Source organism: Rhamphochromis sp. 'chilingali' (genome assembly GCF_963969265.1).
Source record: "Rhamphochromis sp. 'chilingali' genome assembly, chromosome: 20".
Lineage (NCBI taxonomy): Eukaryota > Metazoa > Chordata > Actinopteri > Cichliformes > Cichlidae > Rhamphochromis > Rhamphochromis sp. 'chilingali'.
Window position 1 is genome coordinate 17,901,019 of NC_137947.1, and position 27,640 is coordinate 17,928,658.

The 27,640-nt window shown below is 40.4% G+C and overlaps 1 protein-coding gene across 4 annotated transcripts in view; it reads left to right on the plus strand.

Annotated features, from left to right (window-relative positions):
- Positions 1 to 27,640, plus strand: part of LOC308388332 (calcium-activated potassium channel subunit alpha-1a) — a 149,547-nt gene that overhangs the window by 2,015 nt on the left and 119,892 nt on the right. The window lies entirely within an intron of this gene.

Genomic DNA, 27,640 nt, shown 5'->3' on the forward strand with positions numbered 1-27,640 from the left:
AGATAGAACAGAGAGTGAGAGTGATATCCTTTGTCCTTGATATTCAAATGAATGACCCTTCTCACTCCCACTGCTCTGCTATCATGTGTTTTTGGTGGACTTGACCCTTTCCTGCCTGTATCTCTTTCTTATAAGGACTGGTATAAAATGGGACATAAAGAGCTGCACCCTTAAATTCAATTAATGTTTATTTATTTTTTTTAAATATAGAGCCAAATCACAATCACAATACTGTTGGGTTTCTATTTATTTGGAAGCAAATTCCAATAATCAAATGTCTGATGAGCAAGGGCTTTACGGGGGTGGAAAGGAAGAACTCCCTTTTAACAGGAAGATCTCACTTGTGGAACCAGGCTCAGGAAGAGAAAAGTGTGTTTTACTCCTATCTGCTCCAAGGGAGAGAGAGGACAAAAATGTAATGATATGCGTCAGTGGTAAATAAATCAATGCTCAGTGTCTCACAGGAGTTGGAACCTATTACAGCATATCTATAGGATGTCTCAAAGACAACCGATCCAGCCTTAAATATGTGCTTTATCAAAAAGGAAAGTTTTAATCCTAATCTTAAAAGGTATCTGTCTCCCAAGTCCAAACTTGGAGCTGGTTCCGCAGAAGAGGGACCTGAAAGCTGACGGCTCTACCTCCCATTCTACTTTAGGAATCACAAGCAAGCCAGCAGTCTGAGAGCGGTGTGCTCCATTAGGATAATATACTGCTATGAGGTCTTTAAAATATGATGGGTTCTGATTCTTAAAAATTTTGTATGTGGAGAGAAGGAGTTTAAATTTGATTCTGCATTTAACAGGGAGCCAATGAAGAGAAGTCAATATGTGGAAAAAATATGCTCTCTTTGTAGTTGCTGTCAGTACTCTAACTACAGTGCTTTGGATTAACTGAAGGCTTTTCAGGCAACTTTTAGAATAATCTGATAATAGTGAATAACAGTAGTTTACCTTAGAAGTAACAAATGCATGAAATAGGTTTTCAGCATCACCTCAAGACAGGATATTTCTAATTTTAGAGCTATTGCGATGGTGAAAGGAAGCATTTTTAAATATTTGTTTAATGTGAACATTGAATAACATATTCTGATCAAAAATGACTCAGATTCCTCACACTGTTACTGGAGGTTACTGCCATCCACGATACGTGAAACACCATGTTTCTAAGATGTTTAGTTCCAAATATAATAACCAGTTATGTCTGACTTGAGAAGACAATTGGAGCTCATCCAGATGTTTGTCTTTAAGACACACCTGTTGTTTAACAGGTGTTAAAACAACTGGCTTTATAGAGAAATAAATAAAGCAGTGTTTTATAATTTAAATAGTATTGGTCCCAGTACAGAACCCTGTGGAACTCCATGACTAACTTTTTGTTTTTTACATAAACAAATTGGAGTCTACCAGATAGATATGATTCAAACCATTATAGTGTAGTTCCTTTAATGCCTATAATGCATTCTAGTCTCTGTATTAAAATGATATGATCAGCTGTATTGAATCCTACACTGAGGTTTAACAACACGAGCATAGAGATGAGTTCACTGTCAAAGGCAATCAGATCATTTATAACCTTCACTAGTGCTGTTTCTATGCTACCATGTACTTTAAATCTTGACTAAAACTCTTCAAATATACCATTCCTCTGCAAATAATCTGTTTACTGTTTCCACTCTTTCAAGGATTTTAGAAATAAGAGGAAGATTGTAGAATGTTCTATAGTTAGCTGAGACGGTTTAATTACAGCCACCTTGAAAGCCTGTGGTTCGTATCCTGTTAATAGAAATACATTTTCTACACCAGTATTAGCTGTCAGGATTCTGTCATTTAGTTGTGCTCATGGATCCTGGTGTAAGAAATGGCATCAAACCATATGTCTTCCCTCATACTTCTCACCATCCCGCTGAGAAAGTGATGAAAACAAACCATGCAAATATAATTAGGTATCCATCTTGTGACTGTTAGTCGGTATCTGTTTGCATCTTATATCTTGCAAATGAGGAGAAATAGCAAAAAATGAGAGCGTGTATCTTAGTTAGTGCTCGTACTTTCCCTTTGTTTTTGTGTTGCTGTGTGTGGAAGGCAGAGTCATCCCGTTAGGTGACTTTGATAGGCTTGACACTTGGCTGCTGAGGGAAAAGGCTTGTTAGGGGTATTAAGAAGGGGAAACTGGATCTGTGTTCAGCTGACTAGTGCAGCAGGCTAAGTTGGCATATGTCAGAAACAGGATGCATAGCTGGCGTGGTGGCGGTGGTCAGCTTTCTGTGGCGGTACTGGGAACCTGGAATCACGGGCAAGGAAACAGAGGTGGAAACTCTGAGAGAGACACAGGAGGAAATGGAAACGGGGGGTTTGAGGGTGATGAAGGGTTTTAGAGGGGGTGTTGTGTTACATACCTTGTGTAGTGTCCTTGTGTGCTCTGCTGTTGATACACAGCTGTATCCTAACTCTTCTCTGTCAGGCTTATAAGATAGAAGTGAAAGATCAAAGGATCGTACTGGAAGTAGGAAAAAGATGAGAAGATGTAGCGAAGTAAAACGTCAAGTGCAGTATTTTGGATTTTTGGAATTGGGGCCATTTCAAGTCTGCAAACCTGCGCTGTGCTGTTCTTAAAACGGCAAAGCTGATAGACGCACCTAAGAGTTGTTGGAAAAATGATCAAAACTCCGTAAACAAGCGATGTTTACAGCATTACCTCTGCCTCTCTAAAACAAGGCAATACGCTTGTATTCCACACTACAGAACAATACTTTATAGGTCTGGTTCTTCCTCCTATGTGGACTGAAAAAAAAAAAAAGCCCAACATAAGATAATAATAATAAAAAAAAGCTATTGATGTTTCTGGCATTGTGCTGTAATGGCTATATTTATGGAATCATTTATCTGCCAGGCATTTCAGATTGCCCAAATGCCATTTTTAAACCACATATTTACTACATTTCTAATTTGATTTGCTTCAAGTTATCCTGTAAACAGCCGTTCTCTCGCTGCCTGGGTGAGCTTGATTATTCAATTCCCTTTTTACAGTAAAGACTTCACACAGTCTAAATAAGGGGTTTCCTAAGAAGGGAAAGTCTCACTCAAGAAAATTATAATGAATATGTATGACTGAGGGGAAATGTAAGCATACCCACTCAGAGGTACTGAAGTGGAGGACACTAAGGCCACGCTGACAGGCTTGTTAATATATAAGCCTGCTCTTTATTTTCCTCATGTAGAGTCCTGGACCGTTTTTTGTGGTGTGATGCTTCAATGCAGTATGGTTATCTAATGGTCTAGTTATCTACTCTGCATCATGCCACCTCCAGGAGTTCTTATATGACGCCTGTGTTATTTTGAATGTGTGAGGAGGAGGAGGCGTATAGAGGCTTTGCATTTGTGGCACCACTTTCTATTCAAGCATGAATGGCGCCATTGTCCTCTGTAGAAAGTGGCTCAGTGAAAACTGAGAAATCCTCGATCAGGTCTGTTCTACAGGTGAGAAGCAAATAAAATTATTCGAATGAAGTTTATGAAATAATCAAAATATTTATCGATTGATTTTGTGGTTATGGGCATAAATTTTCCTGTCTTTGAACAATTGTTGCTTCAGTCTGAGGGCAGGTTCCAAATGTGTCTCTTTTTATTTACGATCATAGTGTACTCTTTCCAGCTCCAGCAACCTAGGTCTGCATTTAAGAGGCAGAACATGGGGGCAGTATAAGTCATTCGCCATTCTTTTACAGAGTACAGTTTAAAACCCCATCTGTGACTAATGCATTTTGCACTTTGTTTGCTATTATTTTAACACTCGGGTTATGTTTTTATTTGCTGTTTGGATAGATTTAAGTGTAAGGGTGCACAGTGAGGCTCTAAATCGACCTGGTCACACTTTGAAAATAACTGTGTTTGCCTTAAAGTCCAGATACCAAATGCTTCAAAGCTCTTTTTTGTAGATTGTCTCCATGACCTCTGCAGGAGTCTCGTAACCATACAAGTGCAGACACAAAGCATATACTGTCACTGTTGGTCTGTTTACACAATCAGAACATTTAAAATTTTTAAAAATCTTTTCCCATGAGGTCAACTTTACTGTTAAACTGCTACTTCATTTACACAAGACTCCACAGATGTTCAGAAGAAACCTGGCGATGGACTTTGAGATGTAGAAACAGGCTTCTGTTACAATGCGATTTCACATCAGCTACACACCGGTATGAACTGACAGTACACAGCTGCTGTACGAGCAACAAAAGAGTGAACTGTCACGTACTTCAGTCCAAGCACCACACCACCCATTGTATCTCTGTGTTTTGATGAGACATATACACCAAATGAGGCTAAAAAAATACACCTCCCACCTCACCTCAGTACAACAGCTGATGCAGCTACCTTCAGCCTCCCCCTCATCCCCCTAAGGTGCAACATGCAGAGTTTTATGTTCACTTTAGAGCCAACAGCCATCAGGACTGTGCAATTGTTTCTGTCTAAACAGCCCAACGAGAACAGCGATGGAGCAGTGCTCCTCGCTCTGCATGTACACTCGACTCTGTATTTGCTTTGCTGTATCCAAATCTGATATATTTGCATGCTTTTTTTGTCCTGGGTCTACACTCTATATTTGTCTTTGTAGTAATGATGACAAATATTATACACTATTGTTTACTCATTAAATTACACAGCAAATATAGCTGTTTTACATTTGCGGTCTGACACATAAAATTTGTTTGACCCTCTCCGTCACCAGTGTTACATTTTTCTCTATAAATATAAATTCTGCTTTATGTGATACGGCATTTGTTGCTCATTTTTACATTACCGTGCAAAAATCTTGAGTCACCTGCTATTTCTTTAAATTTTGTCAAATTTTCTTGCAAAATCTTTCATATGTAATGCTGCTATTTTAAAGGTCGTCCCAATTATAGGAAATTGTAATACTGATGAATTACGTGTTGAAGTTAAATACTGTGCAAGTGTTGGGTTCAGCCCTAATTTATATATATTTTTATATTTTGTTTTCAAGGAGCAGTTCTTCAGACTTTCTGAAGCGCTTTCAAAGTTTGGACATTGGCTGCTTTTTCAGTCATCTTTAGTCCACTCGATGTACCTGGCCATCTTCAGAGGAATGTATTTTTTCATTTGTTAAGCCTCTTAATACTGACCTCTGAATCGTTCACACATAAAACAACGCACCGATGGACCAGTGTTGTCTACACATAACAGACGACTTTGTAAAAAACCAAATGCAAATCTTTTCATGCATTTTGTAACTAGCACACTGTAAGACAAACACTTTAGTTGAACCTTAAAAAAGCCAAAGATAAAACAGTTTGCGAGGCATAAAATAGCATTTTTCTTTCCACTTATTTTTAAACCAACAAGATGATTCCCAAAGAGATGCTATGTGCTATTACCCAAAACTTGGCATATGTTGGCATGGTGTGCAGTGTGTCCTTGAAAAAAGTGAGGAAACTAGATAAGTGGAGGACAAAAAAGTATTGTCAATGACAATGATTGGCAATGACTTTATTTTTCAGAATCACAATAAAAGTGCTCCACTGTGTGTTTTTTCTATCAGTCATGGATTGGCCTCCCCAGGGTCCAGACTTCAACATTATAGAAGCAGTGTAGGACCATTTTGAGAGAGAAAGGAGCAAAAGGTAGCCAACAACAGCCAAAGAAGAGCTGTGAAGAAGCCTGAAGAACTATTCCTGAAAACTACTTAGGGAAGCTTTCTTGTAATTTCTTTAAGAGTTTAGACCAGGGGTGGGCAATCTCAGTCCACGAGGGCTGGTGTCCCTGCAGGTTTTAGATCTCACCTTGGGTCAACACACCTGAATCACATGATTAGTTCGTTACCAGGCCTCTGGAGAACTTCAGGACATGTTGAGGAGCTAATTTAGCCATTTAAATCAGCTGTGTTGGTTCGAGGACACATCTAAAACCTGCAAGGACACCGGCCCTCGTGGACTGAGATTGCCCATCCCTGATTTAGACTGTATTGTAGTAAAAAGGTGGTCATAGCATATATTGATTTTCAAGCTCATAAGAATTGCCCAAACAGTTTATGCCTCATATACCGCATTGTACTTCCATGTATGTTTACATGTTTCAATAAATAACTGCACCACTTTCCTAGCAAATTGTAATGAATGGCTCAAGACTCTTGTACAGGACTGTACAATGATTCAAATTTTAGCCTATTGTAGTTTCTTTTTTTAAATTCCTTGATATCAAAATCCTAACCTTCAGCAGGAGTAATAAATTAAAATAATTACATTTAATTTAAAATAGCCCATTTATCGTTGAAACCTTGAATTAAGCATGTGCTGTTTCTGATGTTTGCAACAGACAAGTGTCAACAGGGCAATCACAAGGCTATTAAAGGTTTGTTTTCCTCAATGGGAGTTTGATGTGTTGGCCAGACTGTGCTTGTGCATTTTCACTAATAAAGTTAAGGTTGAGAACGTATTTGGTCCTGAGGCTCCATCTTCTCTGACCCGTGTCAGTGTGTGGTTTAAGTTTTCGTGGTAAAAACATGATCAGAGTCTTAATAACTAACACTTGGTTGTTTAACGGTGGAACGGCAAATCTGTATTGTTTAAATCTGCTTTCAAACTGCGAGGAGAAATCAATCCAATGAGCCTCTCTAATGAAATATGGCAACCCTGGTGGATTTTAAATCATCCCAATGCATTTTCCATAATTGAAGATTGTTATTGATTTTTATGCACTAAGGCTTAGCTTTCATTCTAAGGAATTGATGAAAGATGAGTCCGAACCCCACCTCAGTGTTTCCGTGTCTTTGGCAACATTTCCCCGTATCACAAGGAAAAAAATATTCCACGGCAGAGGAAATGAGGTGCGCTGGTGCACTCTTCGGTGCGCCTTTAAGCAGAATAGATTGTTGAGGTGCCTGCAGAGAGGAACTGTTGTGAGCCTGTGTATCCCTTGCTCTTGGCAACAGACCAGCTGCATTTTGCCAGAACAGCATAGTGCACACACCCTGCCATCAGCTGTCGCTCTCACTAACCCCGGCCTAACTTGGCCCAACTTGGTCCCCTTCAACCCAAAGCTTATGAAAATCCAGAACTAATTGAAAAAATACATGAAAAAAACAAACCCTTTCCTAAAGAGCTGTATATCTGCACACATGCACAAGTGCACTGAAGGCATGCGTGTAGGTGGACTATGTTCTTGTGGCAAGTAGCTGAATTGCACGCGTCTTGTCATGTGTTGTTGACACTTGCGGGAGAGAGAGCATGCCTCACAGCTGTCCCAGGGCAGAGCGTGACCAGTTTCCACTCCAGCTCACATGCCTATTCCCAGCCCTTCTTTTCATAATCATTAGCTGGCTACTTATTTAATTTGAATTCTTTGTTCAGTCTATAAGAAGTCAGAAAAATGCTTCAAATTGGCAATATTTTCCAGAGCAAGGATGACCTCTTCAAAAAAATATCCAGTCAGCTATGTTAAGAAGGAAAGCAGAAATTTTCCTTCATAGCTCACTTAAAACCCATTAATCTATTTTTAAGATCCAGCCAAAAAGAAAAAGACATAAGCTGTGTGGAGTTTAGTAAAAATGTCTCACAATTTTAATGTGCTTTTAGATTCTGAGCAGATGGAGAAATAGATGTTGTACTTGAGCAGCACACACTAGATTTAACAAGCTTTTACAAACTGGCTATGTTCGGTATCACTGATTAACCTTCTTTTCTCATACTCCTCTAATGTGGAACATGTGACTCATGAGTTATTATCTAGTGAAGATCCTCCCTGGGCCTGAAATGATGGCCATCTAGGGACAACTGTAGTTTGCCACAGGGATATATGTTAATCCACAGACAAGAAGTGGCCATATATCAGGCTGGACTATGTATATCATGGGATAGACAGAGGTCCCCCGCCCCCCTACACCCAGGGCCGCCACTATGCTACCCTGCTGTCAGGCTGTTATGTCTTCTTTGGCCAGTCTCTGAACTATTAAAAGGACATCCGTGCCCCAGGAAGCATTCAAAGGTGAAAGGTTAGAGGGGCAATGCGTACCTGGCTCCACAAGGGCGAAGAGCATTGGGATGATATTTCTAACATTTTCAAAGTGTGTGCGATACTGTCTTAAGCCACCTTATCCTCCTCCAGTCAAACTGGCAGTGGAAACGCATTTGCATATATCTCTGCTGGTTGAGACCTAAGCTGGCATGGGAGGCCTGCAGGAGGGAGATAGCTAGCTAGTACCTGGCTGTCCTGCTGGTTTACAGCTTATGGTTTCTAGTGTTTAACGACTTCTCTTTTTCAGCTGTAGTCAAACGGCTCAATGTCAGAGTTTGCATTGGTTGGGTCTGCACGACCTATAGTCAAGTCGTAGAAGTCAACGTTTAAAGCTTTTTTTATGCCTGACAATTTTTCACCTGAAAGGTTGAGCTGGTTTTTATATTTGGACGTTCATAGAGGGATAGCGGCATATAATCATCCCTCGTGCAGCATGTATTGGATTTAGTTTTTCTTTTATAGCTTAATTTAAAAAGTCACTTACATGTTTGTATGTTTCTTAGCAGTGGTAAAAAAGGAACTGTCTCAGAATGTTTTTGACTGTTTAAACTATGAAATATACTCGGATGTTCTATGTTTGCCATACAGAGCTATTAAAGTACTAGAAACAGCCTAACCTTGCATGTCGTTGCATGGAATCACAGCAGCCAGACAGACCAGCACATTCACCGCCATGGGACTCGCATTTTCTGGTGCTGATTATCAGGCAGAGCCAGCCATTTCCTAGCCTCCCCCTCATCTTCGTTCCACTCCCCTTAGCCCACCACCCACCTCGGATATCAACAATGCCAGTGGTGCACTGACACATGGACATCAAAACATGGTTAACGTTATAATTGGTGCTTTGAGCTGTGAGCGGTGATGCACAGAGAGCGATAGAGAGAGGGAGTGCGCAGAGGACATGGCAGTGACCTTCACAGATCCCAGCAGGCGGTGATTCTGCTTTAGAGATCCAATCTTTCTCTCTCGCTCTCTCTTGCTCTCTCTCTTAGCAACAGAAATGACTCTGTGAGGCCGAATCTGTGGGTGAGCACAGAAGCAAAACTTCCATTTTCTGAGAAGGTTGGTAAAGTGTTAGGATTACTCGTCTCCACCACCACCACCACCACAGCCGCTGCCCTCAGCAACCAGTCTCGATTAACCTCCTAGGTAGCCAGGCTAATATGCTAATTGTTTTTCTCCTTGCAGGCTAACAGCAGGATCAGGTTTCTCTGCCTTCATAGCCAGCATGCTACATTGCTTAGCTTGCCCCTCATATGGCAGCAACCCAGTCCGTTTCTATTAGTAAACAGAAGCGTAGACGTGGATTAAAGGGAATATTATTGAAGGGTGAATGCAAACATGAATGACAGCAAAGGGCAGCCTAGTAGCTGAACCTTGTTCAGGCAAAGTATGCAGGCCTGCTTCACAATGATTTTACCTCTTGACTTCTTCTGACATTTTCCAGAGTGGCTGCGCAGAATGAATAGCCCAGCTGTCAATTACAGTGTTGCTTGATGCTTGCAGAAGTGAAATCCCAGAAGGTCTTGTCTCACTCAGGTTCCGTCTGTTGCCCAGCGTTGCTCTGAATGCTGTGAAATGTATCTAGACATGAACCAAGCGATGCAGACCAATTTCAGAGTGACATGAGCTTTGTAAGATGATCCCCGTAGTGTTGAGCTCCATATGACAGCATGTGTAGACATGATGTACAGATGATGCGCAGAGTGCATGGCTTCGCTGCTGCTCTCATTAAAGATGGATGATAATGCAGAGTTGCCATACTTCTCCCTGACAGCCTCTGCTATTGAGATTAAGCAGCATTGTATATGATGATTGTTAGTCATCTGTTAGCTTTTAATCTGCATTAAGCAGTGTGTTTTCTATCAATTAAAGCCATTTTAAACATGGATCGGTTTAAACTTTAATGACACAAAATGCATACACTATATCTCCTGCTGTAAGGTGCCTTAAACGCTGACGCCCATACACAGAGTTGTATATCTCTAGTAGGTGTCTCCTCTGAAGCTGCTGGTTAGGGCGTCAGCGTCAGATGTAATGCCTCACTCTTTACTCCCATCGTTTTACACAGACTTGGAAAAGCTGCTTGGGGGTATACATTATACATTATGCATATGTGTGACATTGTGGATGAGTCTGTACAAAGTGTTTTATGTGTTGGCAGGGCCAGTTTTCTTTAGGAAACAGTATGGTACTTACAGTTAAAGAAATGTGGCTCTGCTGTAATTATTGACACTCCGCTTGTTCGCTGCTGGCGGGGGCTGGCGGTTCGATTCTTCTGTCTACAATTTGAAGTGTCCTTGGGGAAGATGCAGAGTACTAAGTTGCTCTCAGTGGGCAAACCAGCAACTTGAAATATTATTTGTTGATGAGGAGAAGCAAATGACTAGATAAATGCCTTGTACAGAAAGTGCTGTTGATCATTCACAACAGATTCTGAAAGGCAGGCTGTACATTCACCACCATGGGACAGATCCAGCCATTTCCTGGCCTCCCCGTTAATCATATGTAGGTATGATAAGTAATACATCTATGATTTTCATTTTTATTTAACTATTTATTTCACAAGATAGAATAATGACATGCAAAAACTGCTTCACTGGGATTCGAACCATGGACTTTCTTAGAGTATTAGAGGCCATGTTGTACATGCACTATCAAGTTGGCTATGGCATTGCCAAAGTTGTAAATTAGTAGTGCTACCACAATATTTTTCTCGTTATTAGCATCATTTAGAATGAACATCCTGAATCTTTAGGGGCCGTTTGTGGTCTGTTCTGAAATTTCTATTTCAGTTATGATGTTGTCCACGGGAGCAGCGGGGACTAGTTTTAATATTCAGACTACGTAATTCTATCAGTGTTGCTCATCTAAGACATGACATCCATTGGCCACAGTGACACACTGCAATTGTGCTCCATCTCTGTTGTGTGTTGACAGGGCTTATTAAGCATGATCGTTACCGGTCTCAGTTATTTTACACAAGTAGAGACTTTCAGCACCATGGAGAGCGCAGGAAGGGAGCATGAGCGAGGCTTCTCGTGCTCATACATTCCTGACGGTGTCAGTGCTGGTGAGCACTTAAAAAGTAGTTGTTAGACATTTTTGTGTCTTTTGTTTAAATAATCAAGAACCTTGTTGTTTTGTAATATAAAAATAGAGCTGGGGAAGATGAATGAGCTGATGTTAAATCATCACTTAGCCTTAAAATTTATGTCTAGAAAAGATGCAGAAGTAAATTTTCTCATCTTTCAGTTTGATCAAGTTTCCCTTTTCACACTCAACACATGGAAAGAAAATTCTTCAACAATTTTGCATACAGCTAATTGCTAATGAAAATTTTAACTTAATTTAGACTGATAACCTGTTATGAGCTCTCGGTTGTCTATGGAGCAACTCTCTGTTGCTCACTGCTCTTTACTAAAGAATGAAGTTGGAAAGCTCATGGCCCAAAAGCAGGTTTAATTGGTTCCACAGAAACTAAAAAGGGGTGTGAATAGGTTGTTAATATAGGAGTGTTGGCCTCTCCATCACACTGCATATCAGTGCACGTGAATAACTGATCATACGTAAGTGAGCATCTGTTTCTGTAAAAGTAGATGTTGTGAGTTTGCCGGTCTGAAGAATTTAGGTGTGTGTTAATGCACGCAATCTTCTCAGGAGTGGATGTCCCAGGAAATTCAGCCCAAGGTCAGACCATGGAATGCTGCATCTCAGCTGCATCTAGACGCTACAGCCGCTTCTCTCTAAAGAACACGGTGGGGGAGGGGTGATGATTTGAGCTTGTTTGCAGGCACAGGACCTGGGCACTTTGCAGTCATTCAATCGACCATGAACTCCTCTTCATAGCAAAGTATTCCAGAGTCAAACGTGAGGCCATCAAGAGAAGAATCAAAGCGCAATGGGCCAGTCAAAGACCAGACCTGAACTACAATGAAATTCTGTGGTGGGCGGGTCAGAGCTGTGCATAAACAATTGTGTGCAAACTTTAATGAATTGATGTGAAGTGTTTTAGAAGATTGTGCTAAAGGTGGTTCTACAAGCTACCGAGTCATGGGTTGTACTCAGTGTCTCACAGTAATGCACACAGTACTCAGTATTCAAACATTTAGTTAATTAAACAACTGGTGTGCAACTGGTTAACATTTAAAGTACGGTTCTTCATGCATTGCACAACTAGTTTGTTATTGTGCCTTAAAACATCACAGCATTCACATGTTTTTAAAGCTAAAATTTGGTGTATAAGAGCAAAATGATAAGAGAAGAGGTCCAAATTTCTGCAAGTCGTTAGCCGCAGGGATAATGCTATTCTTAGACGCTTACCAGCTAAAAAATTTAAAGTTCATGAAAGTCATGAAAGTGGGGCTAAAGAAAAGGGGTTATTCCCCTGGGAGCATTTCGTCAGCAAATTTCATGGCAATCTGCTTATTAGATTATGCATATTAGATTGCATTATGTGCAAAGCTGACATTTTAGCCTGAGGGTGCCACTGGGAGGAAGCTCACAAATGTTCAGAATCGACACGGTTCATTCTTTGGGGAACAAAAATGCACTCAGTGAATGTCAAGGATCTCCAAACGGTTGTGCAACCGCAGTGTCTAGCCTGCAGAAATCAAGAAGCAGAAATATTAAGGTTGATATGATGCAGTTAGTTTTAGAGTTGTTTAAAAAATGGATGGAAGGTTCTCAAATGTCATTTTTTATTAAGGTGCACCTTAATTCATAGGTGCTCTGTGGTGAATACATGAAGCACAGATGGTGCTAACAGCATTTCTGAATTATTTTGGCTGATCTTAGTCTCTGTTGGAAATATCTCTACTGACACGTCTTGTTGATGATCAGTCAATGTATTTTGTATAACAATGCTCGATAAGCTTATTTCAGCTGATAATTTTGATTATACAAAATACCATTCTGGCGCTTGACACTTTGTCTACAGAAATGTTAATATTTCATCATTATAACTGTTTATTGTTTGTTTTTTCATCTAGAAGGAACATCACTGCATTGCTTCGAGTTAACTAGAATCTTTTGCTCCTTGAATAAACCAGTAAACGATTGTTTATTGGTTCTTTTATTCATTATCTATAATCTGCAAAATGTTTCTGATCTGTAAATAACATACAGTTATTACTGAAATGTGCATTCCAGGTAAACAGTGGATTTTCAGCAAAAGATTTGAGGGCTAACATGGCAGGGCTGAGAGCTTTTATTTGTGCCAGGAGGAGTGACTTAGTGCATTTGCAGGAGCAGACACTAATGGTCTGAAATCTGTGGAAGGTGCAGGTGTGGGATTGGGGAAAACAGTCCAAGGCAAACCTTTAAATTAGACATTAGACTCACATAAGACTCACACACACACTTCTGAGTGGAATCATCCATTGTTGTTTTGATCATTTTAAGAAGCGGTTATGTTTATAGATTCTCTGAAAGCCATTTTGCTGTTTTGTACATTTTAGCAGTTTTGTGAGATGGTTGAATTCCTCTCTTGGTTTACACCTAACCGCAGTCCGATCCTATGTGGAGACACAAATCCCTTTGGGGTTGCATCAGGATGAGCATCCGGCATAAATATCTGCCAAATCAAACATGCGGCGCTACCCGCTGTGGCGACACCCTTGTGAATAAGGGAGCAGCTGAAAGTAGCCTTAAATAAATCAAATATATGCAATTTTCCTCAAGGACTGAATATTGACAAATTTAATGCATTATAAGATTTCGCTCTGTACAAGACAGCCGTGTGTAATGGCAGTTACATCAGCCACTTCTGGTTTTCAGATTTCCATCCATGTTTCAGGGATTCTGGGCACAGTAAACACTTCCTGAGGAGCTCCTTTTTTTTGGAAACACAGCAGACTGTTTGCATCTTTATTTTCCGTCACACAGTAATTTCATTTTTCCCGACAAGAGCCAACTACCTGGCTGAAGACTTGGAGGCTTGGAGCTGCTTGTAAATAATTAAACTCATTTGCTAAATGATGGTTTTAACCTCCGAACTCTAATGACCAAAACGCAGTAATTGATGTGACTACCTCACAATAAAAGCTACCTTTGCAATATGAGCAATAATGGAAAGCACAGTTTTAGACCCTAGGCACACTAGTGGAAAGAATAAGCAAGTGAGCAGCACGCAGTGAGGCTCATGTCAGTGAGATAAAAATGAATGAAATGCACTCCTAGTTTTGTGTGAATCCCTTGAACAATCGGAAGCATTTAAATCCAGCTTGTGAATAGCACTTCATGCTACTACAATGCAAATTGCTATATAGAGAGGTAGTTAAACAGTATAATGAATAATAATGGATAAAACTGTGCACCATAAATTGTAATAAAAACATCTTGTTGTCATATTCATTAACTTCCATTTTTCATCTTCAATAATCTTCCATGTGTCGTTACGCATGCTACAGCTTATCCTGTGCTTTGTGTCCTGATAATTAAGTGACTGCGATGGTCATTCCTGATGAACAGCCCAGGTACCCATGAATGGTTTTGCCTTCCTGTGCTTTTCAAAGCGATGCAATAGGAGACAGCTGAGCTTAGCAGCTGCTCTGCTGCACATTGTCTCAAGTGAACATGAGCAACAGAAGTACTCTGGCAAGTGTTCAGAATGCCACAGGCTTTCACCTTCTTTCCCTTTATTCATCTGTCCTCTTTAGTTTGATCTGCTGTTGACCTTGTTCTTGCTTATCCTTATTAGTTTCCATACGTTGGGCTTTCCCTCTGTTTGCATGTTCTCTGCTCCCCTTGCGTCGGCCGCCATCTCCCTTTCTCCTGTCCTAAAGCATCGTCATCGGTCATTGTCCTTCGGGTCTCCCTGATGTTTCCCCAAAGGAGCCACGGTTTGTGAATTTTGTAGCCAGGCAAGACTGGTCTCTGGGAAGCCGTTGTTGCTCAATTGGTTCCCTGCCCTGGGGGGGTATAAACAGATCGTAACTCAAATCACAGATGACACGTGAAAACATACCAGTGTTAAAATATTAGGAAAGACTTTCCTTCACCAGTCACTTGCAATTAAAGAGTATGACAGGAGAGGGTTGAAGTGGAGAAACAGTCAGCAGGAAGGGAGAAAACAGACGTCTGCTGTCCGTTTTTAACAATTTGTGAGAATAACTCCTCTGCCTTCTTTTTATTTCATTGTGATTTTGCATTCAAACTTAAGGACTTAACCTTTGCTCCCGGGATTAGAAATGGAAACCAGTTTCCAGTTTGTGTGTGACTAGAGAACGAGCTTTTCACCTGTTCCAAAAGGGGTCAGAGTCAAAGTTGACAAGGGTCGCTGGAGAAATTAGCCTAAGTGTTCTCGCATGTCAGTCCAGGCAGTGAACGGTACAGAGGCGAGCTGACTTTTAAGGTGAAACCCTACCTATGCGAGTTGTTTCCTCCTCCCGTGGGACCAGTTCTGGCCTGCTAACATGGCTGCTCTGTAATTACTCTGACACGCAGCCTCTGACCATCGCTGCCACGCTCCCCGTCGATCAAAGCACCCCATTCTTGGCGAGGTGTGCGTGTGGGTGTGAGAAATACAGGATTTATGCGATTTAAAAATGCATGCTAGGCGATAAGAACAAAGACACACGAGTTGGGAAATACATCTCCTTGTTATAAATAGATAAAGAGGATCTGTCTTAGCCTTGTTCAACCTTCCAGAGTCTAGTCATTACGTCCATTTCCACGCACTGGTCCAATAAAGAAAAAGAGCTTCTTTGTTATACTTGAGATGAGGACATTCTGCACTTTCAAACGATGACAAAAAAAATTTCATTAAAACATTATGAAGTCACCAATGTAATTCCGAGATAGCTCGAGTTTTAGCAGTCTGTTCAGAGGCATGAAATATAGAGAGGGGACTTGGAACAGCAGTCGGAAGCCAGTGGGCAGAATGGCAGCAGCTGTGATATATAGAGACTGTGCTGGATAATATGATTTACTGCTCTCTCAAGGCCTGCCTTGGCCCTGCTGTTTTTACTCACACATAAAGTAAACACACATATAAAACACACAAGCGTGCGCGCTTGCACGCCATTAGCAGTATCGAGAATCTGACATTTAAGCACTGTATGCCGTGCAGGTGGTGGTTTTGTTTTTCCGTGCAGCCTCTGTGTCATAGCAGAGCAGTTAGGGCACAGTGGGGGAAAAAAAAAGAAAACAAATAGGATAAAATCTAACTTGAATTGCTATAAAGTTGCTCATCCACCAGATGTGGAAGCTGTTACTCCAAAAATCGAACGTAAAATGTAATTTTTTTTTAATGTAATCTTAATATTAATGATAACAATAGCTTCAAAATACAGGCAGGCTACTTGTAGGCATCATGGCAGTGATCTTATATAAATACTGTCTGCTTGAATTATGGCAGTACAGTTGTCTGACCTAGTTTTAACCTCCTGGCTGTGACCTCTTGGTTGTAAGTTCAATAAGGAGCATGGGCCATTTGCTGTGACACAGTGAAAGTGAGAACCCTGCTATGTTATAGGCCTTACAGCAGAACAGCATTCATAGATATAAATATAAAACTACATGTACTGCAAGATGTATTTGCTGTTTGTCAGCAGGATTATGTAAAAACTGCCACGCAGAATCCAAGAATTCATGATACTCAATGGCACAAGGGAGACAATCTTTCCATGGATCTGATTGCCTCATTTAGTCTTCTGGGACAGGACATTGTTCTTGGTGAGGAATGACCTGTACAAGCTGAAGAAAGGGAAAGTCACAGAGTTATGGAAATGAATTAGAAGGACCAGGGCAGGATCAAGCCTGGGCCACTTGCAGTGAGGGCTCTACCACGTGAACCACAGGGCTGCCTAATGACCTTCCAGTTTGAAAAGTTATTAGAATTGTTTCCATATGCCAAAAAGTAACAGAAGTCTAGATTCAGATTTAGTTTTACAGGCACTTAAAAGCAGCTAAATGGGCTTTGGGAATTGAAAGTGGAAGAAAAATCAAGGCAATTAAATTCTTCCAGCCATTTGGTCCTTTAAAGTTTCTCCTTTCTGCGTCAGCAATGTTCTTAGCCAAACATTTTCATTTGTTGTTGTTGTTTGTTTCATCTTTCCAATTACTGCTGTGGATTGATGCTTTCTGTCCTCTGTGTTAGGAAAGCAAAACAAAACAGAAGCACTGGGAACTCCCTCTTTTAAAGGTAGCTCTCGTTTATTGTAGCAGAAATCATTAAATATGAGAAAAAGTAATCCAAATGGCATCTTTTTTTGATTTTGTTGATATACTGTTGTAGTATTCTATTTTATTTTTTTAATAGAAATGACATAAATATGGGATAATGTGTGTTACCACATGGATCTTAATTATTAGGGCATTTCCTATTGGTTAGAGGTTATATAAAGAATATGTGTTATCTCTACTAAAGCACTATGGTGTGTAAGCTCCTACAACATAACGTTTATGTAGTGCCACTACAAATACTGCATCGAGTGGTTTCCACTGAGCTCCTGCACGCCTTCCTATGGGACGCATATAATACAGCTGAGGTGCTACAGGTGGAAACGCTCATGAATAATGGAGACGCCGATGTGTTGTGCATTTTTTGTGTGGACACAGATAGTGTTGCTGCATTATTGATGGGGCTGAGACTTACCTGGAGGTAGCGTTCTTTACCCTGATATTCATAAATCAATAGCAACAAAAGGCCTCAGGGTGTTTTTCACAATAAAGCATTGGCCTTTTGTGAATGACGAGGAAAAAAAACACATTTGCTGTACAGAGGAAAAAGAAGGAAGCATAGGCCTAGCCTGTAATGTCTGCGGTTGTATGTGTTCTCCTTTGTCACGTGACTAATTTTCTTTCTAGCTTCGTGGCTAGAGTGCAGATGAGGAAATGGCCTTGAGGCCATTAGGTTGACACGCTGCAGGAAATGATCTGAAAGACCCAGGCGTTCTGATAATGACCATGTGATCAGTGACATCTCCTGGAACTACCCAGCAAAACTTGGCCCTAATCCTGCTTTAATAGTAAACAACAGCTGTAAGGCTCAAGTATGCTCCGATTAAGAGGCAAAAGAAATGACTTCAATCTTGCTGGAAATCCTTTCAAATAGGTCCTCCTTTTATAAATTAAGCCTTCAGAGATGATCCAGAGATAATTCTGATATGAGAATTGTGTTTGAAAAAGGGAGGAAAAAAAGGTCTATCAAGTGTGCCTTTTACTTATATACTAATATAATGGGACATTGAGGTTATGCAGAGGCATTTATCCATGCACATACTCTGAAATGCACATTAACACTTGACAAACTGAGAAAAGCCGGCGGTGTATGTTTCTTTCCTTTTGCGTAATGTTTTTACAGGCATATTGGGCTCTTCTTGGTCTATCATTGTTGAACAGGGTTTAAAATAGATACGGGTATTTGAAGGCAGCTTAGCTGCAACTGCAACACGTGATTGAATTAGAGTGCTGTCAGTTGGGTCCATTATTGAGGTCCCTGGGATGTGCAGCGTCTTTGCTAAGAGTCTCTCTTGTTACGGTGCTTTTCCTGGAGCATTTATGGTGCCCCGTGATGATCGACGGGAAGATGCTACCGCTAAACGTTTATTTAGTTTGCGGCCACAAATCTCAGTGGAAATGTTACCACTAATGGGTTTGTTGAATTGCAAATATGGCATAATAGTGCACAAAATATTATTTGCTTGATCATGCTGTGGGAAAAGCTAGCGAAGTTAACTTGACTGACAGGATGAAAGCTGCTGCTGAAACACTGAAAGAGTGAATGACAGAGCATGCAAAGCCTGTGATAGGTTAATATTGGCTGCGATGACCACGTATGACCACATTAAAGCTTAGTATGAATTAGGGCAACCTTATGTTACCCCAGCACAGCACTCTCGTTGTCATTGACATTTCCTTGAGACTTGGCTGCTGTTTGTGACATTAGGCCACACAGGAGAATATATGTCTTGTAAAGCCTAGGCAGCGAGGACTGAGTGTTTACCAAGGTTGCACTTGGGCTATTTTTTACTGTTCACCAAGCTAAAAATAAAGTGATGGTATTTTAGTATTTTGCCACCTGCACTAAGAGAGCATGCTTCCTTTGCATTGCACCTTTTAATGTGGAAATAAGAATTTAAAATGTGTAAGCTTTACTCTTTCAGTTATGGTTAAAAGTATGAAATGTTATGAAAGAAATGTTGCTTTTTTCACCTGGAATCTTGACTTTTTTAACAAATATTGTAAAAAGACGTTCGATATTCCTGTGCTAATATTAGTGTCAAGCTATTGGTCCCACTTTTGGCTCAGGTTTTGTGTTACTGTGAAATGAAATTTTCTGCCAAAACTGTTAGACTGTATATAAAAGATGGCTCTGAAGCCAATGCAACCCCCTGCTGGACATTTGAACAGCCAGAAGGAGGTCTTCCAAAAAAAGTCTGGAGATGGCTGCAGTCACCACGTGGTGTGGTGGCATATGGCTGCCCCTCCCCCAGCCTGGTTCTGCTAAAGGTTCCTTCCTGTTAAAATGGAGTTTTTCCTTCCCACTGTTGCCATGTTGTCTAAATGCTGGGGTTTTCTTTCTAATTTTGTTAAATTATAATACAAAGCCTCTTGGGGTGACTGTTATAAATATATAAATGTATATAAACAAATTTCAGTTACATTATTTTTCACATTTTATATATGACCTCCATTAACACTTAGGCTTTTATTGTAAATTACAGTCAAATAAAAAGTAGTATTATAGTTAAGCAGGGTACACTTTAAACTTAGCCTGACAAAACTGAAAAGAGTGGGCAGTGGGTTTTTTTTCTCCATACACGTGAAAACACACATAAAAATCTCAAGCATAGTCAAGAGCATACCAAACTAACAACGTAGCAACCTAACCCCAAATGTATAGAAGTGCTGGCTGATCAGAAGTCACCAAACAGTGACACAGCGCACAGTCTGACTTATTTTGGTCTCCATCAAATGCAGAAGCAGAGTTTCTGATAAATTTTCACCTGGAAGCAGTTTTTTCTAAAGCTCCAACTTTCAGTGATTTAAATTGCAGACAAAAGGCCAAAACACACAGAAAAAGCTAAGTTTACCAAACTGCCAGTTTACATGTAGACAGGATCTCAGTTAGATCTCCATTGGATTGTGATGTCCAGTTTCAAACATGATAAGTGGCTTTTTGTATAGTTAAAATGAGCATGTATCTTTCATACCTGCTAATTTCTCGATTTCAGTCCCAAATCATAAAACTGTAGATTGGATTACCCAGGGACTGTTGGATAAACACTGTGAACACGTTGACCATACAACCGAAGCTATGCATTTTTGTGCAAACCATAATTTGATAATAACAGGATTAATGCTGTTCTCCGACTATTGCATGTCAATTCCTTGACCAGATTACTTTAAGGCTAAAATTGGAGCAAAGATAATCTTATCAAAAGGCCCTACGGTGCATTACTTATAAGCCTTTCCATTTATGGCATTGCAGTGTTAGATCTAATTTCTGTCAGTGCTTTGATTCTGAGAGCACATAAAGCAAACTAAATCACGGCGTGAACTGAATAGCTATAAACAGAAACGTGGTCAGCAGTGTAAAAATAATTAATATATTCCTGTAACAACAAAACTAAACATCTTGCCTTAAGGTGGCCTGCAAATGCACAAACAACACAGGTGCCTTATTTTCCTTCGCTTCCCACTGTTCATGACACGCAATAGTTCTGACCGTCAAGCGAATGTGAATAAAGAAATAATGTAAACGGTGGACTAACTGAGCCTTGAACATCGAAACTAATTCTGCAGATCAGCAAATCAATGCTGACATGTTTCACAACGGTGAAACCAAGAAATATGAATGAACTCAAAAAAGAATCAGCGGCTTATTATAAACACCACTGCCTGTCTTATGATTAAGATGCACACCAGTGTTTATATCTACTTCTCAGACAGTTGAATTATCACTTCTCTGATTACGCCACACAATCCTTTATTGACACTGGTCAAATCTCTCCCACTGGCGTCTTGCATCACACCTCCTATCTGTCTTTCGCTCTCAGCCTGGCTCTGTGTCTTTTTCTCCCTGTTCTCTGCTTCTGTCCCTCTCTCTACCCCCCGCTCCAAACCTCCCCTTCCCACGCACTCTGTCTCACACACCTACTGTCTGCCTGCCAGGTCTCTGTTGCTTAGCGACAAGCAGCGAGCGCTGGACTGCTCTTATGAGAGCGACGTTTGTCCATCATGATCTCATCCTTCCCTGTGCCGGCCGCACGTACGCCGGACCTTCTTTAAAGAGTTGAAGCGGTTTTCGGTGAAAAGAAAACTGTGGCAGAAGTGCATTTAAATCTAAGCATGCGTTTGAGGTTTTTGTGCTTGTACTGAAGCAATTGATAAAATGACTTTTAAAATGTCATTGATTAAATTTGCGTAGTTTATTGGAAAATGAATGCAGAGGCTTGGAAGAGGCTGAGATACTTATTGAGGCAATAATGAAAAAATACTGCAGTTGGAGCTGATGTTGGGATAAATTGTGACTTACAAATTAAATCACTAAGTGTATTTATTCAGCAATCAAACTTATTCCCATATCAGCTATTAAGTTTTGTAGACTTTCACTGTAGCATGTGGTACTCTAGATCAAATCTGAATTATGTAATTTCCTCATAATATTAACAATTTGAATCAAGTGTTTCCCAAACACAGTGGAAGTTGTAACTGAATTTATTGGTGTATTACTGACATCTTTATTTAGCTTCCAGTTATATTTTGTTATATGTATGTCTCCACTTATTCCAGATTCTCCCATATATATTTTCTGTTATTGTGTGATTAACCGAGGCTTGCCTTATTGCCTGTCAAATGTATCTAATTGTCATTTCCTGTCTGTCTTAATTTGAAGAAGACCCAAGTCCTGCAAGTGTGGAGACTTGTGTGGGCAACTGGCCACCACTGGTTGCAAGGAAAAAAATGTATATTCCCCCTCTGTTGGTGAGGGGATGGATGAATTTGGGCGCACAGAGGTATACAGTGCTGTACCAAAAACCTCCTTGCAGTTGCTTTGGTCACTAGCAGCTGTCATACATATTTTGCATGTAAAATATGAACTTCTGCAAACACTTGCCCTCTACTTTCTGAGCAAAAAATGCAAAAAGAGCAAACCAGAAACTGAGAACTTTTGCCTTCGTAGTGAAAATGATACCGTTTGTTTGCATGAGCGAGGTACAGCTTTTAATTCTAAGGTGAATGCTCTCCATTTCAGACTTGTGTCTGTGTACTTCTGCTTTGTTAGCAGTTGACAAGTGTTTGCAGACAAGTTGGAGTCTTCCATGTAAATTATGGGCAACCGTGGCAAGCTCATAAAGCACTCGCAAGATGGTTTTTGGAGAAACACTCTCCTTGTCTCTCCTCTGGGGCTAATCTCCGCACATATATACAATTTTTGATAAGTGATCATCAAAGTGTTGAGTCTCTAACGACACATGTGATACAACACTGTTCTACAACAGCCCCAAACAATGCATTAATGTGCAAAGCAAATGCCTGATATCAGTCAGTTTGCTAGCTAGCACTGATAATATCGACCAAGTTGTTAAAAATTACTTGGTGGCCTCTTCCTTTCCATTACTTAGCCAAGATGGTGACCACTGCAGATGAAAAAAAAAAACCATACCGCATTTCATACTCAGCTTTAGACAGCATCATCTCAGTACTCACAGTAATCTGCGTGTAGCAGTATTAGGCAAACCAGTGAAATCAAAATAGCATGTGTAAGTGGAGAAGTCTCAAAGAAATGTGATACTTCTGCATGAAGTTTCCCAGTGAGTCTGCCTTCAGGTAATTGCCTTCACTCTCCCATGTTGGACTTGTTTGGCTGTAATGAGTCATTGGCTTTGAATTAAACCTTTTTTTGAATCTCGTTTTGGTCAGTCTTCTGTTCTGGGTTATCAGTTGCCACCACACTGTATGTTGTAATCTAAAGCTGTCTTTGAACATGCTTCAACCACTGCTACACCCCTCCTTACACGTCCTTGCTGCTTTTCATGTTTCCAGGCTGTGAATTTCTCTGTTACTTCATTCCTTTTGATTAGTCCTTTGGGGCCTTGCGGCTTTTATGTTGACAAATGAGCCCAGTGCTGAGGACTAAAAAGTACTTACAACAGTATTGATTAACACTGGCTATTAGCCAGTGGAAGGGGAAACAAAGACGTTCTTACAGTAAACCATAAGATGATATCCAGAGCGGGTTAAATAAATGCGCTAAGGCTGAAGATTAGCGATGCGGATTTACTCACTACTGCGTTTGAAGAGAAGCTCACAGGCTTGAGGTCACTTCACTTTGACGGGCACTCTAAGTTATCAAAACCTGAAGCTGTCTTCTCTATAACATAATGCACAATGTGTCCTTCACATAAACTGTTTGCATAGTTCTCTACTTGCTAGAAGAGACTATAGGTGCTTTAATTGCTATGTGTATTGGACATTCTATTTTAAAAGTGACCACCTTTATTAAACACTGACTCTCTCATTCCCCCTTATTGGGCGTATTGTTGCTTCACTATAAATTAAAACCCCCTGTCATGCAAATGTAACCGCAACACATTTTATGTCACTCTCAGTGACTTGTCCTTGGTTTTAAAAGTGCTGCAGTGATCAAGTGCAGACTGTGTGGACAGTGAAGGAGAGCTGATTCAGTCTTCACATCATCCCCTGTGAAAGCTGTTGCCAACTCTCCTTCTAACGCACCCTGACACATTTTCATTTTTGTGCTGAATTTTCCGTGTTGTTTATTCGAGCTTAACAGTGCAGCCTGTACCAAGCCTGCAAGGGTCAAATTGCTGAGTCTGGGGAGGTGGTTCTCTCCACCCCTACATGCACCAACCACCCCCACATCGCAGCACCATCACAGGGAATGCCTCTGTCGACCTCAGGCGAAAGGCAATCCCGCAACACTTTCTGTCAGCTACTCAAATCGCAAACCTGTTCTAACAACAATGGCGCTAACAGGAACGGACAGATCACAGTGGAAACCAAACCCCAATGCCCGTCTTATACTGAGCACAAACAAATGTAGTTGGGCTTGGGCACATAGTGGTTCCTCTAAGCTCTGTGTGCCTTGTCTGTGGATGTTTGATTTGATTGCGAAAATCCTTTGATTTGGTAAAGTTGGTCACCACGCAGTCGGAGCTAGACCGAGCAAGAGTGCCTCAGTCCTCCCCGGCAGCATGCTTTACACTTGACATCACATGGAGGCTTAATGCTGTGCAATGCATTCCAGCGTTCCTCCAAAGGCACTGACCTTTCTTATAAACGCACAGATTGGTTTGCCGTGCTGCCATCTTGCGTAATTACACTGATTCTCTGTAGGCTTAAGAATGTGTACACAAACTTGATGCAGTGTTTCATCCAGGCTTCGTCTCTCCTTAATGGATCTTGTTAGCTAAGGTCAAAGTCCTCTCTGTGTGAGGTCACAGTAAAGAAACGCAATCTTCCCCGTGGAACACATCGGGGGGCCTTGGTGTTGGCTGATAAGAGCGCACAAGCCATACCAATCTGCGCCATGTCCTCTCCCCAATTCCTTTTCCTAACTTCAGGCGTAAAACATGCAAATTCTGTATGAAAGAAGCTGATTTCTTTTCCCCAGTGGGAGGCGTGAGATCTAAATTTAAAATGATTAAATGAGCCTAGAGTAAGAAAATCATTTGCACTTCCATTTGTTAGCCTCTGAGCTGTTCTCAAATCAAGGTCACGGCTCTGAATCATTAGGCTCAGATGACTGCCTTTTTTACTGCCTTCAACAAGAACACTTCCCAGATAACATTGTTGACCTCTATATTATGCAATACAGTTTATGGACCTGATCAAACACTTTTCTTTTAGAAATCAGAAGACAAACAAGCTCATCTTTGTTTAGTGCTTCGCATTAGACAAGGAATCAAACAAGTAAATAAACAGATTAAATTTCAAACCTTTACTTCTTTTGCTGCTGTTCCACATCCGATGCATACCTACACCTCATCTTTAAAAAAACAAACAAAAAAAATCATATAGACGCGTGCACTCACTGGCATTAGTGAAAGATTTTAAGGTATTATTGCATCAGGATAAGATAAAGATACTGAGATCTGTCTCTCAAGTAAAGAGAGCCTAATCTTCTTGGTTTATTCTGACTTTTCTTAAGCTGGTGGAGGGGAAAAGTGAGTATAGAAGATGAGAAAGTGAAAAGAAATTAGGAGGAATTGGAAGGAAATGTGAATAGACAGGATAGACAAGGAGAGATGACACTGAGAATAGATATGGGGGGAATAGAAAGAAATGGGTACATGTGATTATACCTTTTAAAGGGTCTTTTTACGTGGCTGTTAGAGTGGAGAGGACAAAAATGCACAAATAGGGGGTAACGAGTGTGAAAATGTTGACGGGAGCAGTAAAAGCGGTGGCTTGACATGTTAAATGTGATAATGCATCAGAGAGGAACATATTATTAGGGATAACTTGAGCGGGTGCTATCCAAAAACCTGTTTTAACGTTTGAAGTTGATTTTGTAATCGAGTGAATCATAGCTTATCGAGGACATGCTGTTGCATATATGCAAATCTGCTTGCTGGGTGTGCTGAGAGACCGTGTTCGTACTTAGTCATTCATATCGTATGCATAGACTGCAGGACTCCCACCATGCAGCCTTTCCTGCTCACTTGTTGTTCTGTAGTTACACATTTTCTGGAATGACTAGTTCTTTAAATATCAGAGTTTTTTTTTAATCTCTTGTCGGCTTAAGCCAAAAACAAACGACAAGATAAACACCGAAGCTGTTTAATGCTTTGTCAACAGTGATTGATTGATCCAGCTGATTCAAAAAGTACACTGTTCCTGTTTGCTGATTTAAAAAAATGTGTATGTGTGTGTGTGTGTGAGTGAAGGTTGGTGTCCAAAAAGGTTGGATCGCTGTGTGTTTCCATTTAAGGATGCTTTGAATACTGACACATTTGGACTGCAGGCAGGTCCGTTTAGCACTCGTCCTCTTCTGCAGCAGTACAAACAAACAATATGTTTAGCATTGCCTTGTCAAATCAGTGAAAGTCATACACAAACTTGCATTGCTCCAAAACGAATATAGGCATCAGCCTTAATTCAGAGTCAGCCTTAACTAAGCCTTTGCATGTGTCCTTCCACTAATAATGCATCCTTTATACCATCAGGGATGCTGGCTTTTAAACTGTGCAAATATAAGAAGGCAGATGTTTCCCCGCCTCTTACGTACCGAGGACCAGGCACCCATATTTCAAAGGAAGAATTTCAGATATGGATTGGTTAGACCAAAGGACACTTTCCCATTTCCTCTCAGTTCTATCTTAAACCTTTTGATCGAGAAAGTAACGGCATTTGTTTATGTTCCTGCCTGGTGGAGGTTCAACTTGAATTTCTGGATGTAGCAAAGATCCTTGTAATATTTTCAGTCTTTCCCCTTGTGTACGGAGATTTCAACAGATTCTCTGGATTTTTAAATCAGATTATGTTTCATAAGTGACGAAATGCCAAACTTCTTTGTATTTTTCAGCTGAGAAACATTTCTTTGGAAAATGTACCCATGCGATCTTTCACAGAAATCCTGATCTTACTTGCTTAAGGGAGGCCCTCTGGGATGCTCTTTAAACCCAATCATGCTTCTAATTAACCTAATTAGTTGTGAAACATTTAACTTTTTTTCCTTTCACCATGAAACAAGTTTCTTGTTGAAATTCAATAAGCAAAGAAAATATCAGAACTTTTTGCTATTTACTGTTAAGTATTTGGTTTAAATGATTTTCAAATCACATTTTATTTTGATTTAATTACTTTATCACAAACTACAACTACAAACTGTTAAAAAGAGAAAAGAGTGAGAGGTTGGCGGCCTGTTGTTTCCTGCCTTGTTTGCTTTCAACACTGAACGTCACTGCTTAGCACTACATACCAATCTGCTGCTAAAAGATTCATCTGCCAGTCATATCTGGATGTTGGTCTTTATAGAGCCGAGCCATTGATCAGTGCAGGTTAGACAGCAGGGAGCCAATTAGGGCAACAGCTACCATTTTGATTGTTTTCCGCTCCTGGGAAACACCTAAGCGGCCTGTTCTGCTCGGGATAATGGGGCCCCGATTTCATCTGTCTGTTGAACGCTGAGTCACTTATTGACAGAGAGCGAGCTGTCTGTCTGTATTTAGGGAGAAAGCTCGTTAAAGTGTTCCGAGGGCAATAAGAGATCAGGGCTACGACAGGTGGTGGCTGTTTGATAAGGCTGCTGTTGTACTGCTGTGTCTGTTGTTGTTCTCTGCACTGTTGAGTTCAGGTGTGACAGGTGTGGAAGAAACACAACTCTTACTTTCAGTTTAACAGGTTTCAGAAAACATTTACGTAGTACTTTGAAGCTGAAGTTACACAAGGAAGTACAAATTTAAACTCTCAAATGATCAAATACTGCAAAAAATGCCGGTCTGAATCTGTTTAGTACATGTAATTAATACATGGATATAACATACAATAGATAATAGTAAACAGCCTCCTTTAAAAAAATAAAAAAATAATTTAACTGTCTTTTACTATTCTGTAAACGCCATGCCTGACTTGCTAATTAGTGAGTCTATTAAAGACACAACACAGTGTGGATACTGTAATTCATGTGTGCCTAA